This window comes from Cajanus cajan, chromosome 4 (assembly GCF_000230855.2).
Source record: "Cajanus cajan strain Asha chromosome 4, NIPB_CcT2T_4, whole genome shotgun sequence".
NCBI lineage: Eukaryota > Viridiplantae > Streptophyta > Magnoliopsida > Fabales > Fabaceae > Cajanus > Cajanus cajan.
The window spans coordinates 64,542,129-64,568,304 of NC_138520.1; the positions used below are offsets into that span (position 1 = coordinate 64,542,129).

Here is a 26,176-nt window from a genome sequence, read left to right on the forward strand (position 1 = left end):
GAAAAGGGTTATGACTCATTTGAAATTTTTATATTTTGTTTTACTTGTTTTGGTTTTTGTCTAAGCTTGCTTCCTTGTGTTGTATGTTAACTTGCTCAAAGTTGCTTATTTTGCAATACGATTTTGAGATTTAAAAAATAACTAATAACAAGTTAAGGTAGGAGACAGAAGGAGTCATGGCAAATGAATGGCCCTTAAAAGAATTGTTTCTCCCAAACATTGAGGTAACTAATAGCCTTGGATGACCTACAGTAGTTTCTAACACTTTTAAGCTAAAGTCAACCCTCATATCCAAGGTCTAAAGTAGTGGTCAATTTGAGGGACAATCTATTAAAAATCAAAGACGAGCTTGATCATCTTGTATAACAATAACAGAATGAACTTACTTGAAATTTTAGAATTGACATTACAATTAGACTTAGAAGTATCTGGTGTTGACATTATAAAAATATAATTTTTATGCTCTTATAAAAAAAAAGTATATCTATGTTAACTAAATTTAATCACTTCATGAATCACAAAAAAAATATAAAATTATAAAATAATAAGTAATTTTACAAAGGGCATTATAACTTGAAAATATTAAAATAATAAATTAAATATTATCAAATATTTTTTATTTATAATTTTGTATTAATATAAAGAAATTATATAAATATTGAACATTTAAGTATTTAACTTATTTTAATATTATAATTTCATCTAAATAATAGGTTAAATTAAGAAAAGAGAATTAAAATTAAAAAAAAAAACATTTATGCAAGACTGGAATTTTGTTAGTTTAAAAATTAGAAACTAAAAATTACTACAATTCTTTTATAATTTTTTAGAGACACTAAAAGAGAATTAAAAAAATAAAAGAATTTCTAATTATTATTAATTTACATAGGAAAAAAAAATAACATTTTTTCTTACCATAGAAATAAAAAACACACATCAATTGGGACAGAGTTTTTTTTCTGAGAAAATAAATAAAATAAAATAAAATAAAATAAAAAAAAAAAAAACGCATCTATTATATGCATAAAATTTTGGAATGGACGTAAATCCTAAGTCCTAACTATGTTCTACCCCTCTCCAATAAAAATTGATTATATTATTAACAACGAAAGAGGCACACTTGGTAGAGAAGAAATACACAAAATAACAATAAGAAAAATAATTGAAACATATTGATCCATTATTTTTCTCTAGATTTTTGCAATTAGCACAGAAGCCACGTATTTAGGAAGAGAATGTTAGGATGTTATTTTCTCTCTTGAAGGTGGAAAAATGGTGTGGGACCAATCCCCAATTAATGTCTTTCGTTGTGCATGTGTGATAAAGAGAACCCATTGAAAAAAATATTCTTTTTTTGTGCCAAGTTCCTCCTCCTTTAATGAGAGAGAGAGAGTTGTGTCAGAAGCTCCGTGCATCAGTGAAGATGAAAAAATATATTCGAAGTTAATAACAACGAGGACCTTGAGTCTACCCCTTCAGAGACTCTATCTTTCTATCCTGCTTCCAGTGTACCTGTTCATTTAGAAGCAACCAACTCACCGTTGCATACGTTCTTTATGGAATAGGTTTCCGCTGGTTTTGAGGCTGAATCGTTAACTTGACGGGGTGAGGTTTTTGACAGTGTACAACTTTGACAAGGTAGTCTCTATCTTCTCTTTTGATTCAGATCAAGCTTTTCCAAATTCTAAGATTTCTGTTTCGTGGTTTAAATTTTTGAGAATTTATTTTGAGAGAGAACTGAGATTTGTTTTTAAGTATGTAGCAGATGTGATCGAGTTCAATGATTTATTGTGCCTTTTGGTGTGGTTCAATAATTATCATGATCTTAGACATAGCAAGTTTATTGACAGGGAGGCGTTTTACTTTTAATTAAACTTTAAACACTAATAACTAGATCGGGTGTCAAGATCTAAAGGGCAAGCAGCACACAGCAAAATAAGACAGATCTCAATAGTTAAATCAATTAAAATAGAGTGTAATAAACCAAGGAGGTGGGCAGAATGGTCCATCTAGGATGAATCACTTCTCTCACTTATCTTAATTGAGATCATTTAACTTAATAAGTATACATGTCATTTAATTCAATTGAGGTCATTCAGTTAAATAAATAAATAAATATAATTTTGGTCCACATAATTTACTATTTTTTCATTTTTGATCCCTGTATTTTTTTTAATTGTTTCATGTTTAATATTTTATAACATTTAAAAAATAGTTCTTACTATCAATTACCGTAAATAAATCTTAAAAGACAAATAAAATACATATTATATTTATTATATTTAATTTCACTATTATCAAGTAAATAAATAAATTTTAAATTTTTTTAAATAATTTTAAAATACATTTCATTTCACCACACTCAAACCCTTACCTTTATAATTATGTTTTCTCTCTTCCATTCAAATTCGACATTACAAATCCTAAACCTGATAATTCAAATCTCAATTGTCCAATGAAAAATTTCTCATAATCTATGTTTTCAATAATATCATCAAGTTCGTCCTCCACAATTATAATATCAACAATATTGTTAAATTTATCCTCAACAATCATAATAGTTAAATTAATTTTATGCAAAACAGAGTGTAATAAGCTCAAGAAATGGGTGCACAATGACCCAACTAAAATGAATCACTTCTCTCATCTATCTTAAGTATACATGTCTTTTAACTTAATTGAGACTATTCAGTTAAAAAAAATTAAAATATACCTTTGCTCCATTTTTTAGTTAGAAAATCTTCTGAGTGAGTCAGAGTCTCAGCTCTTATCAGGAGTAACATTTTAATTATAAGGTGTAATTAATTTATTTTGATGTCTGTTTCTTTTTGTTTTCAACATATTAAAAGTAAAAAACAGTATATATCATGGTGTAATGAAGTGGCCTCATCGTATTAACAAAGGGGCAGTGACTCTTTCCTCAACCTCAACTGTGTGTCAGTGTGGGTGTTTTTTCCCTTTCACCTCTAATATTCAATCTTCTAACCACTCATTCATTCACTATGTTTTTCCATAATTGCAGGCGATGGACAGTGACACTGACACAGATTTGGATACATGGCAAGACGCAACAATGGTATTGTTGGCTTCCATATACAACAATGATTGTCAGCCACACAGCATTCCCATTGTTCCGGAGGAACTTGGGAAATGGAGCGAGAAGGAGTACGAGCCAAAGGTGGTGTCGATCGGGCCCCGGTTCAAGGGAAGAAAGGAACTTCTACCAATGGAAGACATCAAGTTGCGTTGCTTGGTGCACCTTTTTAAGAGAACAGGAAGCATTTCTCACCAATGGAAGGCAATTCTAAATTTCTGTATGAGACGCATCTTGACGTTAGACGCAACTGTTCGCACTAGCTATGGGGAACAAATCGATTTGGACAACTACGGTCTAGCCACCATTATGTTACACGACGCTTGCTTTCTCTTAGAGCTTTTCATTTCTCAATCAGTGGAATGAAATTCAAGGCTACAACCCAACACGGACACACTCCCTCCTAGCCCAGCAGCTCAACTCGGGAATATCGAACTCATCTTGAGCGATCTCACCTTATTAGAAAACCAGATACCCTTTTTTGTTCTTTTTAACGTCTTCGGTATGTTTTTTCCCCGTCTCGTTCCTGATGACAAACCGTTTCGCTCCAAGATTTACATTAGTATTACACAAGATTTGGCGCTCTCTCTTTTGGGCTACTCTCGTGATTCAAGTTCTACCTCTATTCCCGATCCCATTGATGCCTCTCACATTCTTCAACTTGTTCACTCCTTCATTCTCAATCCCCAAAGCCACCATGGTTCATGTGTTATTGATATTGAAGTTAATGTTAATAAACAAATAGAACCCAAATTTTGTGCCACTAGGCTCTTAGCCGCCGCTGGGGTTACTATAGTCAAAACTGAAGACAATTCTATTATTCCAAAATTCAGCAGCAGGAATGGGGTGCTAGAAGTTCCTCCCTTGCATATCACTCAAACCATGGAAGCAACGTGGCGAAATTTTATTGCTTGGGAGCTTCACACTACCAGGTGGAAAAAAAGTGTTGGAAGAGATTTGTTCACTGTTCGGGCGTTGCTCTACAATGATTTGATATGCTGTGCAAGCGACGTTCAACTGCTTAAAAACAAGGGAATCATCGTAGATGAGTTGGGTATGAGTAATCACCATCTCATGGATCTTCTTCGTTCCATCACAAATGGAGTTGACCGTGCTCTTGTTGATTCAACTTACTGGAACATGATTCATGCCCTCAATACCTATAATGCAACAAATTGTGTCATAGGCTTTCCCATAATTGTGTGGCATTATTTGAGCCGATTTTCAGAATGGCTTTACGGTCTGAACAAGTTTTTAAGGCGCGGTTACAACTTTGCTGCTGCGTTGATAACTCTTCTCACTGCCATCCAGACTTGTTATGCAATACTCAGCTATCATTATCCAAAGAAGAATTAGTTTTTCTTTATCCAATTTATGTTATTTAAATGATTTTCCATTGCTTTCAGAATATTTACTTGCATTGTATTAATTTCTACAAGGCAAACTTACCTTCTTTGTTTGAGTTTTGGATTCCACGTTTGTCCTCTTTCTCTTTATGATAAATTTTTGTGTGGTTTCCCAATTTGCTGTTCTTCTCATTGGATAATTTGTTATCATTTCAAACTTTCAATCCATATATCTAAGCAATATAAATAATGTTGCAAGCAAAGAACCATTTGAAATGAAGTCATATTTCATCAGCTAAGTGAAAATTTGTCAATTATATTTTGTTGTGGTGTCTATGTAATCATACTATTTCATTGTTCAACATTTAATTATTTTTTCATAATTTTTATTGTAATTTATATTATACATATATCAAGTATACCACGATATATAATTATTTATCATTGTCACATGGTTGGACATTATAACATGTGACATAACATATGCCATGATGACATGACACATGGCATGACAACATGACACGTGGCACGACAATATGACATATGGCATGACACGTGTCAAATTTGTTAAGTATTTAAACGAAAGATACGGAAAATCAAACATTGAGATATATTTTAAAGATATGAAACTAAATTGATTCAATTAATTAAAGTGAGACTAAATTGACACTAATAAATAATATAAGGAAAGAAAAATGTATTTTTACCTCAAAAAATATTTTAAAAATGATGAAATATAGTGATAAAAAAAAAAGACAACAATAATAACACCAAAGGATTTGATCAACGTGGCACATGCATGAACCATTATGAAAAAATGAAAAATCTTAAAAAAAATGAAGAAAAAAATATTGTTATTTATCTATTTTTTATGTTTGGTTTTTCATTTTTTAAAAAAAATCTGATAAATAAATGAAATTTATTTTTAAAAAATTGAAAAAATGCGTAAGATTTATTTAATAAATATAGTAAAAAATTTAAAATAAACCTCTTTCATTTTTTTAAATATTACATATTTATAAAATTAATCACTATTTTTCTTTTCAATTTTTTTGTTTTTTTTCAATTATGTTTCTTTTGGGTTGCTGGCAGGAATAGAGAAACCCAAATTTTTTACTAAAATAGAATTTTTTTAAAAAAATTTACCAAAACAGCACCTGTACCAATTTATTTACCCAAGTAACACATTTTATTATTCATACTCAGAATTCAATTCTTGGGGAACCGAATTCTGAACTTCAAAATTTTTTTGTTCTCAGAATTCGTAGTGTTTTAAATTTTTTTTTTTTCAGTTTGTAGTCCAGGTTGCGCGTTGATTTTGCAACTAGAACAGCCCGTTCTGCAAGCAGAATGACCCATTCTGGTTGCACGCATAGTCTATTATTTTTTGAAACTGGAACGTCCAAGCAGAACGGCTCGTTCTGATCCATTCGTCATGTGTATTTTTTTTGCTCTGGAACGACCCGTTCTGAAAGTAGAACGAGTCGTTCTTCATGGAGAACGGGCCGTTCTGCAAGGAGAACGGGCCGTTCTGCAAGGAGAACGGGCTGTTCTGCAAGGAGAACGGGTCGTGTTACAAGGAGAACGGGTGGTGCTGCAAGGAGAACGGGCCGATCTGAATCCATTTTTATCCCCCATGCTCAGATCCAAAATGCAAAAAAAAAATTATAATAAAAATTTAACATCTCAGAATTCAGTTCACCGAGTGTGAACAGTAAAAGGTGCTACTTAGGTAAATAAATTGGTACAGGTGTTATTTTGGTAAAAAAAAAATTTAAAAATTCTATTTTAGTAAAAAATTCGCGAAACCCTCACCACCCCGTTTCCCCCTCCCATTTTCTGTGTTTTCCTTTATTTATTTATTTATTGGTTTCATTTTTTATTTTTAAAACTAGATAAATAAAAAAATTTAATTTAATAAATTAAAAAATTTAAGATTTATTTAATAAATATACCAAAATTTTAAAAATAAATGCCCTCATTTTTTTTAATATTACATATTTAGAAAAATAAACTTAACTAATAAAAAAATATACAATTTATTTAAAAAATATTTTTTAAAATAAAAAATAAAAAATAAAAAAAAAGTGGTGTCATGGGCTAGAGAGACAAAAAAAAATGCAAGTCACTATGACCTATGACAACTTAAAAAAAAAATCAACTCTACACATAATTGCATTTTACAAGTCACTATATGATTTATGATATAATAATTATAAGAAGAAGTATATAAAATTAATTTTTTTCTCACATGTAATGGGTGTCATTATGATCCATAGCGACACCAACAACAACATCTTCAAATGTGTAAATGGTTTCAAAGTAACTTTATTTACATAATTTATTTTAAAAAGTGACTCTCAATGGTCAAAAAACTAAGAAAGTGAAAGTGCATTTGGAGCAAGAACTGCTAGTGGCAAAACTTGTGTCTAAGAAGTGGCAAAACAAAATTAAGCTCGAGAGAAAAACCTATGAGAAAAACTCTCTTTAGTGCTGAGCTCTAAATCTTAAACCTCTTTTTATTTGGAGGCTTTAAGCTCCTTTATTAATGGGATCAAAATAAATGACTATTATTAATTAGAAGTGGGCTAAGTTAATTCAAGGTCATTGGTCAAATTGATATGTCTCCTCACTAGATAATGTGAAAGGTATAGGTTTTCCTTACTCTTTCTCTTCTCCTTTCTCCTTCTTTCTTAAAATAAGTTGTAGAAGTCAAGATTATCAAATTCAAGAATTTATGTAAACTTTTCATAAACTCTTACGAGTTTACTTATTATAAAAATAACATTAAAAAGTCTATTAAAGACATATATATATATATATATATATATATATATATATATATATGCATAATATAATATTTTTAATACAACAAGAATTCAACATTTTAACTCAATAAAAATGTAAAGTTCTAAACTACAATAATAAAGTGTTATAATACATTAATACTAAATAGGATTAAACTACATAAATAATCAAATTATATAATTTCATAAAACATAGCTGCTAACAAAAAAAATATTTCATAAAGGAGTTGATTTTTTCAAATAATGAGTCATAGTAAAATACTAACACTATGGAGACAATTTTATGTTTTTTTTTTTTGTTAAAAATGAACAGGTATCAGTCTATTAAATTTTTGCATGGGAGATGCTCAAGAATAACAAAACTAGTTGTATCTTCCCGGGTATCTTAGAGAATTAGGTTCAATAAAGAAATGCCTGAAGCAAATAAAACCAATGCCCTTCAGTTCCTTAAGCCCCATAATTAATAAGTAGAAATTCAAATGTTCACTTGCTCGTGCATCGAAGTTTAAGTCTACACTATGAACATTTGAAAAATAGATGTAGCTTGTAACAATTGAACGAGATTGTCAATTGATAGTTCAAGGTTCCGTACAAACAATCCTCGTGACACAAACATGCTCATGTTCTCTCCTATAATAAAGCTCATAAAATATCCGGAGGCACACTTCTATTGTATCAGAACACTAGAGGCACAGAGACAATGTACTACTATACTACAACCTTTCTTCATTACCACATCAACTAGAGAACATGGTATCACATGAATATCTGTGTTGTTTGTTGTACCACATACAAATAAAGTGGCTAGAGCAGTGATCCCCTCTCACTTCCAAAATCATTTTCTTCAATCTCACTTCCATCATAAGATGTGGTGGAATTGTTATTTACACTTGGTTCAGAGCTGGTAGTGCTGCTTGTGGCAAGTGGGGAATCAGAAACACTCACTGTTCTGCTCTATGAGGAACTACCTGATCTCACACTGTACATTGAGGAAGCTGGAATGCTTGTCACTAGTGGATGCAGATTACCGTGGATGCTTCGCCTTATGTCCTGTGGAAGAGAAACCAAACACACTTGAAACTTACCTAATGTAAAACACAAGTGAATTATTCCATTTTTGTGTCAAAATAGTGGATACATTATTTGTTGCACCATAATGTGTATTACTCAATCGAATTCAGACATACTTTTAAGTGCTGTTTAAAACTATAATCTAATTCAGATACTCTGAAATCTATGTCAACATTCTGTTCTAACTTGTAACATGCTTGCACTATATCTCAAATGCTATATTAATATTAATGTCAGTCTACTGAATCAACAAAATATAAATCTTTCTATTCAATCTGTTTCTCAATATCGGACATGAACAAACACTTTGCCTTAAACTATCCAAACTTTCCAACCACAATCTTAGGGTGAGGATAAATAACCAACGTGTTTTAGTTTATTGATTATTCCGGTATTTTGGAGAACACATGGGAATACAGACATGCCATAGCTCATAAATTATTGACAATATACAGAACAGAAAAAAATAATTATTTTAAATTATTTAACTAGAATTTTATTAACTAATATCTAGTTTTGAATTTGATATGAAAATATTATGATATAATTAGATAATATTTTAAATTAGTATTTTATTAATGGTTGATAATTAGAAAATAAAACAAGGATAAATGCAATTTTTGAATTTTATATCTTAGATTTAAGATAAATAAATATAATAAGTTAATTAATAATTTATTTAAAATGTTATAATTTAATTTATAAGTATGTAATAAATAAATATTTATAACTTTATAAATTATATTATCATTATAAATTATAAAAATAATATTTTAAAATATATAAATTATTATTTAAACTTTGAAATTTATAATAAATAATTTAAATTGTATCATAATATTAATTTTAAATAGAAATAAGTAGATTGTTAATTATAAAAGTAAGTATATGTATAAATAATGATTAATTAAATATAATATAATTATTATTATTGGTAATATAATTATTTATATTTTTATATTTTTATAACAATCTAAACACACCGGTATGAGAGTTATCTAAAGATAGTACAAGTATGAGATTGTATAGTTGAGATTGACTTAAATAAATTAATTTATACTACTTATATTGATAATATGCATCTACTTTTCGGTAGCTTATCTCATCAAACCTACACAGTTAAGCATGCTTGACTTGGAGTAATATAGGGATGAGTGACTTTCTGGAAAGTTTCTCAAAAATTGTGTAAGTAAGGACAAAACACGCTGAAAAATGAAGTGTCTTGAGAGGTCAAATATGAGGGGTGCTACATTAATTAATTTATTAAAATTAAATAAATAGAAATTTTTTGACCTGTCGGAATCACATAAAAATTTTCAAACAATTTTTTACGGATATATCCGTCAAAAATTTCTGACGGATTAAATTATTTTTGACAAAATTTTTTTTCTGACGCCCCTTTTTTCGACGATGAATTATGCCCATCAGAAATTTACGTTTTTCTTGTAGTATCCATTAACAAGTCTAAATTAGTCACCAAAATATATATATATATATATATATATATTTATGAAGTTAAATATGCATCATTAATTACATAATAATTAATGTTACCACTAATTAATTTTAATAATAAATACTTTATCAAATTTTCCTTAAAATTCTCTTAGTGAAAGACAATAATTTATATACATATTTTTAGAAATAGTACACATAGTTTTACATGCCTTTCTATTGGTCCCGGTATAACATAAATATAGAAGAGGGGTTGAATAGATTTTTCACTAAGATGGCTTTCTATGGTCTTTAAGAACTTTCTTTTTAATTCTTTACTTTCTTAGACCAATTTCAGTTAATCACATTTAGATTATAATTCAATTAAAGATACACAATATCATATTTATTACACAGCAGAACAAATTCTTGTAATCCAAATTGATTTTAGTAATTACATTCTTTCACTTATTACCAAATTGCATACATACTACTTAGAATTTGAATAAGCAATTGATAACATTCAAAAATATAGTTTCTTAAATTTCTTGAAATTCTTTTTTATCAATATTAACAATAATTATATCAAGATATGAAGGTTAAAAGAGAATTTGCATAGTGATCTATACTGCTTCAGCCATATAAGGGCCTACATCCAATTTCTGACTTAGCACCCCACTAAATCAAGTGATTCCACTATAATATTCTTAACATATACCATGTACAAGTAATATTATACTTAGAATTTAAATCACACAATCTTGATTCCACAAGATTTCACAAATACAGAATTCTTGCACCCCACAAGAATCCACTTGAGAAAAAATTATCCCAAGATTTCTTTTAACTCTTCTAGAGAAACCCTATCTCAAAAAAGTCATATACCTAGCAATAAAACAAAGTTTAAAGATTAGAAACAATACACCTGATGTGTAGTATGATATTCCACAGAGATTAGCTCAACAATCTTTTAAGTTCTTTCAATAACACATCTTTCTTGGTTCAATCTAGCTCTTGTAGTTTTTCCTTTCTTTTCTTGATCTTTCTAATGATCTTTCTTGCTTTCTTTTGATCATATCATTTCATTATTATTTTAGTTTTTCAAAAAGAGTTATATTTATAAAGCAAATAAGATTTCAGCATTAAAAACTCGTAACAATAGTAATCTATTACCATAATAGGTAATCCATTACCAGTCTTTAAAGTAACTGAAATCAGATTGATTCAAGAACTGAGGTAATCAATTACTAAACTTGGTAATTGATTATCCCGTATTTCAGAAACCATAAAACTCAATTTTGTATAGAGTTAATCGATTACTAATATGGATAATCGATTAACCTGATGCTTTTTCAACTTATTTCACTTGTTTTCACTTAAAAGTCACCATGATAATCTATTACTTCAATTGGTAATCTATTATCACATAGAGAACTTTGAATTCAACTTCAAAACTATGCTTCAGTAATCTATTACCTGAAATGGTAAATTATTACCTGACTTTAATATTGAATTCTTTTGAATAAATCAAGTTTCAATTTATGTCAAAACACTCTATAATCTATTACCAACACTTGATAATCTATTACATCATGTTTTCACATGAAATGAGAAACATTGAGTTTATGTTTATAAAAACAAGATAAGTTTTTGAAATTAACCAATCATAACAAGCAAACACATTCAAGCCTATATCATATTAAACAATCAATACAATATCCTTTTCACATAGGTCAAAAATATAAAATAAAGTAAACTTAATCAAAGCTAAACAAAACTAAATATATATGGTTACATCAAAACTAAAACTTCATCTTCACAAAAATCTTCAAAAAGACTTAAAACTCAACACTTTCAAATATATTATATTTGATGAAAAAATAACCAAACTAATAATTAGTTTTACTCAAAAATTAAAAAGGTCAAAAACCTTTTTTTCTATTATTATTATCATTAGGAAAAAGGTCTTTTGAACCAAATAAATTTTGGATACTTAACTAAAATATAACAAATACTTTTTTATGTGTATAATTTATAATATTACATTCTATATTTTACAAATTCAAACCGTTCTTTTTTATAATAATTGGAAAAAAAAATTGGGAGTAGCAATATAGAAAAAAACAAATTGAAAAAAAGGAAGTGTATTATATTTAATTGCTAGTGTGAATATAACAAGGAACCATTTAGTAAAAACGAAAATATGCATGCGTATAAGTCATAAATTCCCATTAGGCATGCTTCACATTATACATCATTTTAAAATAATTACAGGCCCAATTATAATCACTTATCCAATCATATATTAAGCTTAATTGATCTAATTCATACATACATGTTCATATAAAGTTAGTGTATTAACATAAAATGTAACTTTATAATTTTAAATATTACATTTGATTTATTATATTATTTTCAAGATATTCTATATATGGTTATTTAATAACAATCATACTGTGTCTTTTATTCTCTGAATCTTTTCAAATCTCTTTTTCTAATGTGCATGTATGATTTATAAGAAGCTATAACTCGGGAGTAATAAAGTTGTTTGACCAAACACAAAAAATTTCAAGGCAAATATAAAATGATAATTTTTTTTAAAAAATATTCTTCGGCTTAATGCCTCTATACACTATACAACAATGTTTTGTTATCAAATCATCATTAATGAAAAGGAAAAATACATAAACATTGAAATATTAGTGAAACAAAAGCACCCGTATACAACAATGTTTTGTTATCAAATCATCATTAATGAAAAGGAAAAATACATAAACATTGAAATATTAGTGAAACAAAAGCACCCGTAACTATTGAAAGTACACACACAATCAAAGCTAAAACCAATTCAACGAAAATCCATAACAATAACATCAAATCAAACAAAGACATTACCATATAACTAAGAAACATATTACATTCTCACATTATAGGGAATAAGACTATTGATTGAGACCTATGATATACGAATACGATATGTATATCGGATATGATATGTATATCGGATATGATACATATCCGATATGATGATACGTCAATTCTTAAAACATAGGATATGATATGTTTAGGATATGTATTAAAAAATTTAAATAATATATATAAACATAATAATTACAAATAAAAATCATTCAAAAATTAAAATTATGAATACATTTCCTTTAATTTTTAAACATTACTAAAAAAAAATAAATCATTTCTTATATTGTCTAGAAATAGGAATAGTATCAATTTCATCCCCTCCCTGACCATCATCTCTAAATAAAGCAACTTCCATTTTTGGTTAATCGAGAGATAATGATGTCACTTCGAGATTTTCAACACCATCTAAGCTATCCCATGCATTTCCACCAATGTCTCACATTATAGTACTTTCACTACAAGAAAATGACGATTTTGTGGGTTAGAACTTCCGCAAAGACAACATTGCGACGGTTTGGGAACCGTCGTAGAATTGTCCGTCACCAGGCAATTTTTTGCGACGGTTATCAGAACCGTTGCACAAACCGTTGCAAACTTGGAATGGCGACCCTTTCATCAACTGTCGCACCAACTGCCTCTATATTAACATTACGACCCTTTCATCATGTAACATCCCAGTTTTTATTATTATTATATGGTATTTGGTCATAATTTTGTGATTATACTTCAATTGTAGCTAATTCACATTTCATTTATGCTTAATTGTAGGCTTTAGAAATATGTGTGTTGTTGGGTTTAATTAGATAGTTGTGTATTTTTTTGTTTCTCGCTAAGCTGACTGGCAAGCCTCGGTTTTTGGGGCAGAACCTGGGCTCTAGTTATCCAAATGATACAAACTTTGTGACAATGGAAATCTAAGAGAAAACCCTACAACTTTCATGAAGAATCCATTTTCACATTCTGTCGTATAGAAGGTCAAAATCGGAATTTTATTTGTTAAAATCGTTTCTCGCTGGGCTGTTTGACAAGTCTCGGTTTTTGGGGCATAACTTGGGCTGTGATTGTCCAAATGATGCACACTTGGTGGCTATGGAAAGATAAGAGAAAAATCTAAAACTTTCATGAAGTAGCTATTCGCAAATTCGGCCGTCTAGAAGGTCAAATTCGGTGGTCAAAAATCGGTGCGGAAAAGAATATGGCATCCAACTCATCCCATTTCGTTTTGTCTAAGATTTTTTCATTATTTTCCATTTTTTTAATGTTCTATGGAGGCTATAAATAGGCCTTCACTTCTCCATTGCAAACCATCCCTCAATTCTCATTCGCTCTTCTCTTATACTCTCTTCTTCTCCTCTTCTTCTCTTTGAAGACCTAGAGGAATCTATAGGAGGTGGTTCTACCCTAGTAGAAGGAGCCTAGAGGAGGAAGCTCTTCTTTAGTTTCAGCGCTTGTTATCCAGGTAAGGGGGGAGTGAGAACCCTCGCTCTGGGTGTGGGATTGTATGCTGGGTAGTGGGATTGGCCCCCAATCCTGTGTTTGTTGTATGTCATATTGTTTGTATGTTCTAATTGCTGGGTTAATATGTGTGTATGAATAGAAATTCTGTTGAGATTATGATTGTGAAAGTTATGAATATGATATGATAATGTGAATGTGATGTTTCTAATGATATGATGTGATGATAATGTGATATAATGTGATGATAATGTGATATGATGTGATGATGAAATATGATGTGAAATGGCCATGAGATATGATTGACCATGAGATAGATAATGTGATAATGTGATAATGAGATATGAAATGTGATAAAGAGAAATGACCATGGAAAGTGATAAAGTGATATGAGAATGCATAGAGTCTTGTTTGACATGCATCATTTGCATAAAGTGATAAGGGTACGATATGGAATACGCCGCCAGAGAAGGCCCCCTAGTGTAAAAACTGTGGGGATCAGTCCTTGGGGATGGCTCGGTTTGGAAGTCCCAGTCTCGCCCATTGTGTGCATGGGATGTATCTTGCGCGGCTTAGCTATCCCGACGAGACTCTGGTAGTATGTCCTTCTAGAGAGAGTGCGCAGAGGTTGTGTCCCGGCATGTACTCCTAGACTACTCTTTGTGTATTGCTAGCGGCAATATACTACGTGATAAGTGACTGGCGCCACATGCATGATAAAATGTAGCCCGTGTCCATACATGTGTCTTTTGATGTTATATGACAAATGAATATGCCTTGAATGAGTAAGATGTGATATTGTTATTAATCTATGTTATACATATTTTGTTTGTGCTTGGCTATCTGGTATATATTTCTACACTGTGAGCCGAGTGAGATGTTTTCTCACTCCCTTTTTCTTTGTGTTGTTTTTCTCTGACTGTTATACAGGTGATTATCAGTATGAGGCTGAGAATGTTGGTCGTGAAGCTTAGGCTTCTTTATGGGCTATGCTCTGATAGGACATGTGACATCGGGGCATAGATAAGATTAGATTAGGATGTTAATGTTATTATTTTGGAAACTTGAGATTTATTTCTTTGTAATTTCTGCTGATTGTGTTTGTTAAAAATGTGATACTCTTTAAACATGTTTGATTATTAAATGTTATATTTAAATTTATTGAGTTATGATATGCGGGGTAGAGGGTGTCACATTTAGTGGTATCAAAGCAGGTCGATCTAATCGACCGTGAGTTATGAGTCTACTATGCTTGTTTGGTAGATTAATAATGTGATGAGTTGATTGATGTGCTAATATGATGATTGATATTATGTTGTGTGCATTGTGTTCTCAGAATTTGTTTGATAGACATGATATAATTTGATGATGCTATTTTTGATTGCTCTTTTCATAATTGCTTATTTGTTTGATACTTCTTGCTTACGTGAGAAGTAGTGGTTGAGTAGTATCACTCTTATGGTGAGCTTATGTACCAATAGTACGAATAAAGCCTTTTGAGACCTTAGAATTAGGAGAGACATTAATTTGTCAAAAGTTTACGATTAATGAAATTTAGGAATCTATAGTAGTAGCGATTGAATCCAAGGAGGTTGTATCTGAGAATTGGAGTTTTGATATTTTGATGAGAGGTTGAAACGTTCCTTGAGTATTGGTGCTTCATGTTAACTTTTATGGTTTAGGTAATATGTGAATATTATTCTCTAAGTCCTTTGCACTAAATATGTGAGCTGTTTTGGTCTAGGATTGTAATGGAAAGCTTGAATATGAGTTTAAGGTGGAAAGGAGTGAGTTTGGAATGGTTGAGGTATTTTGTGAAATGTTAGTACACTATTGCTGTATAATATGGGGATTATTTTCGTTAAAATTTTGTTGTGCCTGTATGAGTATCATATTGACAGAATCAGATTTTATGGTCTTCACAAAAGTAGTAGCTTTGGACGTTATCTTTCTAATGGAACTGGAATCAGGTAAAACGGAGGTATAGAACTCTAGTTATAGCTACTTTGGTGATCAAAGGTCTAGTTATAAGCGCTGAATATATCTGCTGCGGTTTTTGAAATTTGTAGCTAAGAAGATGATCTTTTTAGAATTCTATGTCTTCGTAGGAGTTGTAGCTTATTCTCTTATCTTTATTTTGAGATAGGTTTGAGATCATTTGAATAAGTATAACTCTCTAGGTATCATTTTCTTTAAACATTGTTGAAGGGATATGTATGGTTTCATGATATTTTGAATAGTTAGGCAATGCAAGGATAAGAATTGATTTTGTTTTGGGGTGTTTGCATAAGGATTGAGAGGTTGTTTAAAGGTTGTATAATGCTATGTGATAAAGTTTGTTCATGTACATGCTTATCGATGGCATATTTGAAGGTTTAAAGTTGGTATTCTAATATGATTTAGTAAGCATGTATGTTGATATGTGGATGGATGACCTTAGGGATCAATTGGTGAATGTCGTGTGGTTAGTGAGATTGATCTTAGGGTGTGATATGATCATATTGTAGTTGAAGGTGGAGATATATTCAAGACGGTTGTATGTTAAGTATTACTATTTTATTTTATCTTATTTATTGATTGATTGATTGATTTATTTATTTATTTTTATTGTATGAGATAAGTTTTCTAGTTCTTGTAAATTCCAGTTAAGGTAAACATGGATATGTCTCAGGTAGAAGTTGTATTTAAGTGGGGAGATATCTAAGCCAATTAGTGAAGATAAGAGTTTTATGATGTTAGCTTATTATTATTGGAGATTTATTGAAGGAATTTCTAAGATAGCTTTGCCCTTAACTACATTCACTAAGAGGAGTATTGTCTTTATGTGGGATAGTAAGTATGAGAGTAGTTCCAACTCTTAAGGCAAGATTGACTAGTGTTAATACTACTAGATTTTAGTAAGTCTTTTGTGGAACATAGTTATGTTTCTAAGATAGGATTGGATAGAGTGTGGATGCAAGAAGGAACAGATAAGTAGCTTATGATTCTAGAAAATTGAGAATTTATGAGAAGGAATTACCTTACCCATGACCTTGATTTGAAGACATTACCTATATGATTCTAAGCTTGAGGTATTTAGCGATCATAAGAGTTTTAAATATCTATTGACCAAAAGAGATAGTTAGAAATTTTTAAGGAATAAGATTTTGATCTTATTGGTTATTTGGCCAAAGCCATTGTGGTAACCAATGTTTTGAGTAGGAAACCTTTATATTTTTCCTTATGATTAGAAAGAAGGATCTTTTTAGGGATTTAAGTCTGACTTGTGAGATTACTCCTAGTGGTGAAAAACTAGGTGTGACTCGAGTAACAAGTGGATCATTGAGATAAATTGGAGAAATACAATTAGTTGATATGAGGCTATAGAATAAGGTGATGGATAGGGGTTTGAATTGGTTGAAGATGGAGCAGTAAAATTAGTGATTTGATATGTATAACATGCTTAGGTGCTTGATCTTTACAGATGATCATAGAAATAATATCAATATTGTGACAGATACCTTGATTACGATGATCACTAATAAATTTAAGGATTGGATTTGATTGGAGAATTTAGGGACTTATGATTGATGTGTGGGATTACCTTTAGGAACATTGAATTGAGTATGATTGAAAATAACTAGTGAATTAATGGATGAGATTAGAGAAGCTCAGGGGTTAGAATCTTTTCTAGTGAACCAAGTGGAAAAGATTAGTAGGAATATGATTAAATTTTTAAAAAAAAAAAAAAAAAAATTGGAATTGATGTTGTTTTGAGGTACAAGAATAAATTTGGGTGCTTAGTAATCTTGAAATTAGAAAGATGATCTTAAAGGGAGAACACAAGAGTACTCTTAGCATCCATTTAAGAGCCACTAAGATGTACCAAGACCTTAGGAAAATATTCCAGTGGCCTAAGATAGAAGAATTTGTGTATGCTTGCTTAGTATGTTAGAAGGCTAAGGGAGAACATCAGAAACCTTCAGGTTTACTGCAACCTTTAGATGTGCCTGTGTGGAAATGGGATAGCATCTCGATGGATTTTGTAGTAGGATTACCTAAGACAAGGAAGAACTTGGATGCTATATGGGTCATTGTGGATAGATTAACTAAGTCTGCCCATTTTATTCCCATTAACATTAGATACCCTTTGGAGAGATTAACCAAGTTGTACATAGGTGAGATTGCAAGGTTGCATGGGGTTCCTACTAGTATAGTTTCTGATAGAGATCCTAGGTTCACCTCTAGATTTTGGGAGAGCTTGCATAAGGCGTTGGGCACTAAGCTTAGGTTGAGTTCAGCATATCATCCCCAAACAGATGGCCAGACTGAGAGGACCATACAATCCTTAGAAGACTTGTTGAGAGCTTGTATCTTAGAACATGGAGGTACTTGGGATAGTTTCCTACCTTTGATAGAGTTTACCTACAATAATAGCTACCATTCCAGTATTGGGATGGCACCCTATGAGGCTTTGTATGGTAGGAGATGTAGAACACCTTTGTGTTGGGTAGAACCTGGAGAGAGTGCCATTTTGGGACCTGAGATAGTTCAACAAACCACCGAAAAGGTTAAGATGATCCAGGATAAAATGAGAGCGTCCCAAAGTAGACAAAAGAGCTACTATGATAAAAGAAGGAAAGACCTTGAGTTTAAAGAGGGAGATCATGTATTCCTTAAAGTAACTCCTTGGACTGGAATTGGTAGAGCACTTAAATCTCGCAAACTTACTCCAAGATTCATTGGTCCCTACCAGATCCTTAAAAGAGTTGGTGATGTAGCCTACCAAATTGCGTTACCTCCATCCCTATCAAATCTTCATGATGTCTTCCATGTTTCTCAACTTAGAAAATACATTCATGACCCATCTCATATTGTGGAACCCGACAACATTCAGTTAAAGGATAACCTCACTTATGAAACCATACCTTTGAGAATTGAGGACAAGAGGGTAAGGCAACTAAGAGGTAAGGAAATTCCTTTAGTCAAAGTTGTTTGGGGAGGAAACTTTGAAGAAGACGCTACATGGGAACTAGAAAGCAAAATGCGGGAAGCTCATCCATTCCTGTTTTCAGGTAAATTTCGAGGACGAAATTTCTTAAAGGAGGGGAGAATTGTAACATCCCAGTTTTTATTATTATTATATGGTATTTGGTCATAATTTTGTGATTATACTTCAATTGTAGCTAATTCACATTTCATTTATGCTTAATTGTAGGCTTTAGAAATATGTGTGTTGTTGGGTTTAATTAGATAGTTGTGTATTTTTTTGTTTCTCGCTAAGCTGACTGGCAAGCCTCGGTTTTTGAGGCAGAACCTGGGCTCTAGTTATCCAAATGATACAAACTTTGTGACAATGGAAATCTAAGAGAAAACCCTACAACTTTCATGAAGAATCCATTTTCACATTCTGTCGTATAGAAGGTCAAAATCGGAATTTTATTTGTTAAAATCGTTTCTCGCTGGGCTGTTTGACAAGTCTCGGTTTTTGGGGCATAACTTGGGCTGTGATTGTCCAAATGATGCACACTTGGTGGCTATGGAAAGATAAGCGAAACATCTAAAACTTTCATGAAGTAGCTATTAGCAAATTCGGCCGTCTAGAAGGTCAAATTCGGTGGTCAAAAATCGGTGCGGAAAAGAATATGGCATCCAACTCATCCCATTTCGTTTTGTCTAAGATTTTTTCATTATTTTCCATTTTTTTAATGTTCTATGGAGGCTATAAATAGGCCTTCACTTCTCCATTGCAAACCATCCCTCAATTCTCATTCTCTCTTCTCTTATACTCTCTTCTTCTCCTCTTCTTCTCTTTGAAGACCTAGAGGAATCTATAGGAGGTGGTTCTACCCTAGTAGAAGGAGCCTAGAGGAGGAAGCTCTTCTTTAGTTTCAGCGCCTGTTATCCAGGTAAGGGGGGAGTGAGAAACCTCGCTCTGGGTGTGGGATTGTATGCTGGGTAGTGGGATTGGCCCCCAATCCTGTGTTTGTTGTATGTCATATTGTTTGTATGTTCTAATTGCTGGGTTAATATGTGTGTATGAATAGAAATTCTGTTGAGATTATGATTGTGAAAGTTATGAATATGATATGATAATGTGAATGTGATGTTTCTAATGATATGATGTGATGATAATGTGATATAATGTGATGATAATGTGATATGATGTGATGATGAAATATGATGTGAAATGGCCATGAGATATGATTGACCATGAGATAGATAATGTGATAATGTGACAATGAGATATGAAATGTGATAAAGAGAAATGACCATGGAAAGTGATAAAGTGATATGAGAATGCATAGAGTCTTGTTTGACATGCATCATTTGCATAAAGTGATAAGGGTACGATATGGAATACGCCGCCAGAGAAGGCCCCCTAGTGTAAAAACTGTGGGGATCAGTCCTTGGGGATGGCTCGGTTTGGAAGTCCCAGTCTCGCCCATTGTGTGCATGGGATGTATCTTGCGCGGCTTAGCTATCCCGACGAGACTCTGGTAGTATGTCCTTCTAGAGAGAGTGCGCAGAGGTTGTGTCCCGGCATGTACTCCTAGACTACTCTTTGTGTATTGCTAGCGGCAATATACTACGTGATAAGTGACTGGCGCCACATGCATGATAAAATGTAGCCCGTGTCCATACATGTGTCTTTTGATGTTATATGACAAATGAATATGCCTTGAATGAGTAAGATGTGATATTGTTATTAATCTATGTTATACATATTTTGTTTGTGCTTGGCTATCTGGTATATATTTCTACACTGTGAGCCGAGTGAGATGTTTTCTCACTCCCTTTTTCTTTGTGTTGTTTTTCTCTGACTGTTATACAGGTGATTATCAGTATGAGGCTGAGAATGTTGGTCGTGAAGCTTAGGCTTCTTTATGGGCTATGCTCTGATAGGACATGTGACATCGGGGCATAGATAAGATTAGATTAGGATGTTAATGTTATTATTTTGGAAACTTGAGATTTATTTCTTTGTAATTTCTGCTGATTGTGTTTGTTAAAAATGTGATACTCTTTAAACATGTTTGATTATTAAATGTTAATTTAAATTTATTGAGTTATGATATGCGGGGTAGAGGGTGTCACACATCAACTGTTGCACCAACTGCCTCTAAATTAATATTATGATCCTTTTTTTACCCGTCAAAAATTATAATTTTTTATTTTATTTTAATAAATTTATTAATGTAACAATCCTCTTATTTGGCCTCTCAAGGGTTGTATTTCACGATATTTTACTATTTAGCGTGTTTTATCATTACTTGTTCAATTTCTTGGAAACTTCTCAGAAGATCACCCATCCCTGTACTACTCTAAGTCAAGCACGCTTAACTGTGAAGTTCTGATGAGTAGGCTACCGAAATGTATATATATGTTGTCAGTATAATTTGTACAAATTAATTCATTTAAGTCATCCTCAAATATACAATCTCATATTTGTACTATAATAATAATATATAATAATTTTATATTACGACTAATAATAATAATAATAATAATATATTTAGTTATTCTTTATTTATATGTACTTACTTTTATAATTAACATCTACTTATTTCTATTTAAAATTATAATTTAAATTATTTAATTTTACAATTTATAATGATAATATAATTTATAAAATTATAAATATTTATTTATTATATACTTATAAATTAAATTTTAATATTTTAAATAATTATTAATTAATTTAATATATTTATTTACCTTAAATCAAACATATTAAATCAAAAAAATGTATTTATCCTTGTTTTATTTTCTAATTATCAACTAGTAGTAAAATACTAACTTAAAATTTTATCTAATTATATATAATATTCTCATATCAAATTTAAAACCAGATATTAGTTATACAAAAATATTAAGATCATATAGTAAATTGTCAATAAGATTTTAGTTAAATAATTTAAAATAATTAATATTTCAATTATATTGTTCATTAGCAAATAATTTATTCCAAAACTAATTATTTTTTTATATTAATTATTAGTAAAATTTAATAACTTTTAAATTAACAATTAATTGGATCGATGAAATTCAACACACACCATGAGTTATTGAGCGGAATAACTTTACCAAGAGTTATTTTGTAAGTTATCTTAAATCAAACATATAGTATTCAAAAATATGTATTAATATCATTGTTTTATTTTTTAATTATCAACCATTAATAAAATACTAACTTAAAATCTTATCTAATTATATCATAATATTTTCATATCAAATTTAAAACCAGTTCTTACATTTGCGACAAATATAAATTCTTCTGAAATATTCCATCATTAATATAGCTTTTCCTACAAAAATTTTCTCATCAAAAATATAAATTTTCCGACAGATTGAATATAATTTTATAAAAAATCATCTTCGATTAATATAACATTTTGTATATATGATTTAAGAGTAAAAGATTTTCATTTTAACCGTTGAATTTACAAAATTCACATTTAAATAAAATTGAGCGGTGTAGCAGTAAAATTTATACCGATGTAATTATAACCTCCCTCATATATATATATATATATATATATATTAAATGTGACTTTTACTAAATATTACACCGCTCAATAACTTTATATTAAATGTGAATTTGGTAAATCCAACTGTTAGATTGAAAATTCATATCTCTTATAGATTACATATACAAAACTTTATATTAATCCAAGATGATTTGATACTTCATTTTTATAAAACAAAATTGATATAATATATTCATTTCAAAATACACTAAAATATAAACACTTTGATTACCTTCCAGATGTTCAATTTTAACAAAATTTGATATACACTTATAAAGTGATATGAACTTTCAATTTAACGGTTGAATTTACAAAATTCACATTTAATATAAAATTATTGAGCAGCATAATACTTAGTGAAAGTTACACCAGTATAATTATAACCCCCTATATTATATATATATATATATATACAGGGACAGATGCACGTTTGGAATAATGGGACACTTTCCCCCACTACTATTTGACATATATATAATTTTTTATCTAAAATATAATATATTTTAAAAAATAAAAATTATATTCTAAAAATAAAATACAGATTTAGAAAAAATGTTTATTTATTTGATATCTGTCAAATTTTTGAAAGAAATTAATTCTCATGAGATAAAAAAATTTTCTTAATAATGAATTAATTTTTTTAAAAAGTTTAATTATAATATATATATATATATATATATATATATATATATATATATATATATATATCTGTGTGTGTGTGTGTGTGTCTTAGTATTCACATATATATAATGTAATATATTAAAATAAATAATTTTTTGATAAAATAAAATTTGTACCATGCATGTTTATCTTTTGTGTTTTTTATTTATTGTATACGTTGATTGAAAAATCAAAATAGTAAAATTGTATATATTGATTAAAAAAATCAAAATAAGAAAAATAAGAAGATTTATGTTCTATTTAGAATTGTTATTATAAGATATATTTTAAAATAAATTATCATCTAAAAATATATATTAGATATTAAAAACATATTTATATCATAATAAATTAAACTGGATTTTTATAAAATTTAACATATTTATTTTTATATTTTTAATAGTGTCAAAAAGATGGAATTTAAAATAAAATTTATAAAATTTAACATTGTAAATTATTCAATAATATGTGATCTGATAACTCAAAAATTAAGTTATAAAATGATAATTATATTTATTTATATACTCTAACACATCTTACATACAATATAAATTCATAAGTTTGTTGAAAGATAAATTTATATTCTAGCCACGATTTTGAAATTATATAAAGAAAAAAAAATCGTGTACCTCATGTTAAAGGAAGTATATATAAAATTTGTAATAAAATATAAGTTCATTAAGATAATATACATAATACTTCAAAAAAAAATTTAATTTTAATAAAAAAATTGTCGCAATGTTAAAAAAAATTTGCGACGGTTTATGATTAACTGTCGAAATGTTCAACAAATTTTGCGAAGGTTTACGATAAACCATCGCAATGTTGAACAATTTTGCGACAGTTTTTGGTAAACCGTCGCAATGTTAAACAAATTTTGCAACGGTTTATGATAAACCATCGCAATGTTCTACAAATTTTGCGACGATTTTGAAAAACTGTCGTTTGAAGGGTTGCAATATCAAAGCGGCGACAGTTTCTAGATAACCGTCGTAATTTGTCTGTCACAATTTATCATTTTCCTTGTAGTGTTTCTTACATATGTTCTTCACTTTTCGTAGACAAGAGTTGCAAATTAGTATGTACATAAACCAAGTTTTCTACTCTTTTAGGATTGAACTTATTTCTTTTCAGCGAGTGAATGAAGGAATAAGTACTCCAATTCCTTTCATAACAAGATGAAGAACTAGATTGTACAAGAAGCTTTAAAGAAAGCTTTTGAAGGAAAGGGATAGAAGAACCATGCATTACCCACCATGATTTAGGATCTAACATCCATCTATCTTCAATTGAGTCAAAAGAAGCAAAATTATGAGCTTTTGATGAGAAATTAGTATATGCAAGAGCAATTTTTCTTCTTTCTTCAACAGTTGTGAAAAAGATTTTTTAAACATTTATTTCTCTCTACATAAATTTCTTCATCCACATGTGGGGGAATTCTAATTGGAGCTATTAGAAAAGAATGACTTGATCCAAAAGGGGGGGGGGGCAGTGAATTGGATCTATAAACACTTTAAAAAATTTATCACAGTTATAGATCTTTATTTCTAAAAACAAATTTCAAAGAAGTTTGTTGAAACCTTGGTATATGGGATATGTTCCTATATGCTTTTATAATTCTTCTTTAAAGATTCAGTTCATACAACCTTGTTGACATGCACTGATTATACTTCAATTAAACCCTTTAAACACATAAGAATATTAATCACTTGCAAACATGTGAAGCAAGTTAATTTTTTAATTAAAAATTGCACAAAGTAAAAGAGTAAGTATGAGAGAAAAGTGCAAGATTATTTATCCTAGTTCAGCCACTCCACATGTGACCTACATCTAGTTTTCAATCATAACATGATCAAGATTTGTTCCACTATCTCAATGAAGAAGTTTTACAATCATATCACACATGCAAAAGACTAAAACATACAAGAAAGACCCCTTCTTGCACCTAAGAAAGTTCTCCTTGTAGTAACCCACTACAAGAACTCCTACACTTGAGAAACCTACTCAAGTATCTTACCACAAAACACAAAAAGATTATAGAATGAATTCACCTATAACTGCAAATTTAGATAGATGAATTCTTTATCAAGTCTTTGTCCCTTTTCAAGAATGTGGATGATGATGATAATCTTTCAAAACATTTCACAAAGATGTTTATTTCTTGGATTCACGAAGAAATCTCTCCTAGAAGATCACATAGATCAAAATAGTTCACAAAGTTTCACTGAAAATCACTTGCTTGCGTTTCTGAATGAGAAAACCATTTTTATAAAGTTTTCAGACTTACATAATTGATTATTTTTAAGGATAATTGATTATTTTGTTCTTAGCAATTCTGGAAATCAATCAAAATAGAATAATCGATTAATTCTCAGGATAATTGATTATTCTAGAGAACACATTCTGGGATAATCAATTATTTCAATAGATAATCAATTATTACAACGTTTTTCCAAGTTATTGAAAATCAGAGCAAATAATCGATTATATTAATGAATAATCAATTATTTTGAGTTGATTATCAAAATTTGATTTTAAACATTTAGAAACTTTCCAAGTTGTGCTGTATCATCATCATACTATTTTCAAGACAATCAAGATAATGATTTGATGCATGCATAAAACATAAACTAACATAAACATGCATAAGACAAAACAATCAAGCAACTACTACATATGAACTACACTATTACAACTTTTTACTTAAAACATTTCATGATATTCATGCTTCCTTTTTGTAATCATCAAAACAGTTAGAAATTAATTCAACAGCTTGTGAATCTCAACAGGAGCCTCTTAAAGTCATTCATCATTATAGTACCTGTGAATAAATAAGAAAGTTAATAGATAAAAAATATAGTAACTATCTATTTTTTATAT

General features: G+C 29.9%; 1 long non-coding RNA gene across 1 annotated transcript; it reads left to right on the forward strand.

The window, feature by feature from the left end:
- Positions 1-584: 584 nt before the first annotated feature.
- LOC109792698 (uncharacterized) lies at positions 585-4,565 on the forward strand. Its single transcript, XR_014433297.1, has 2 exons — positions 585-1,638; positions 3,023-4,565. It is a non-coding gene; the product is annotated as an uncharacterized LOC109792698 (long non-coding RNA).
- Positions 4,566-26,176: the final 21,611 nt, after the last annotated feature.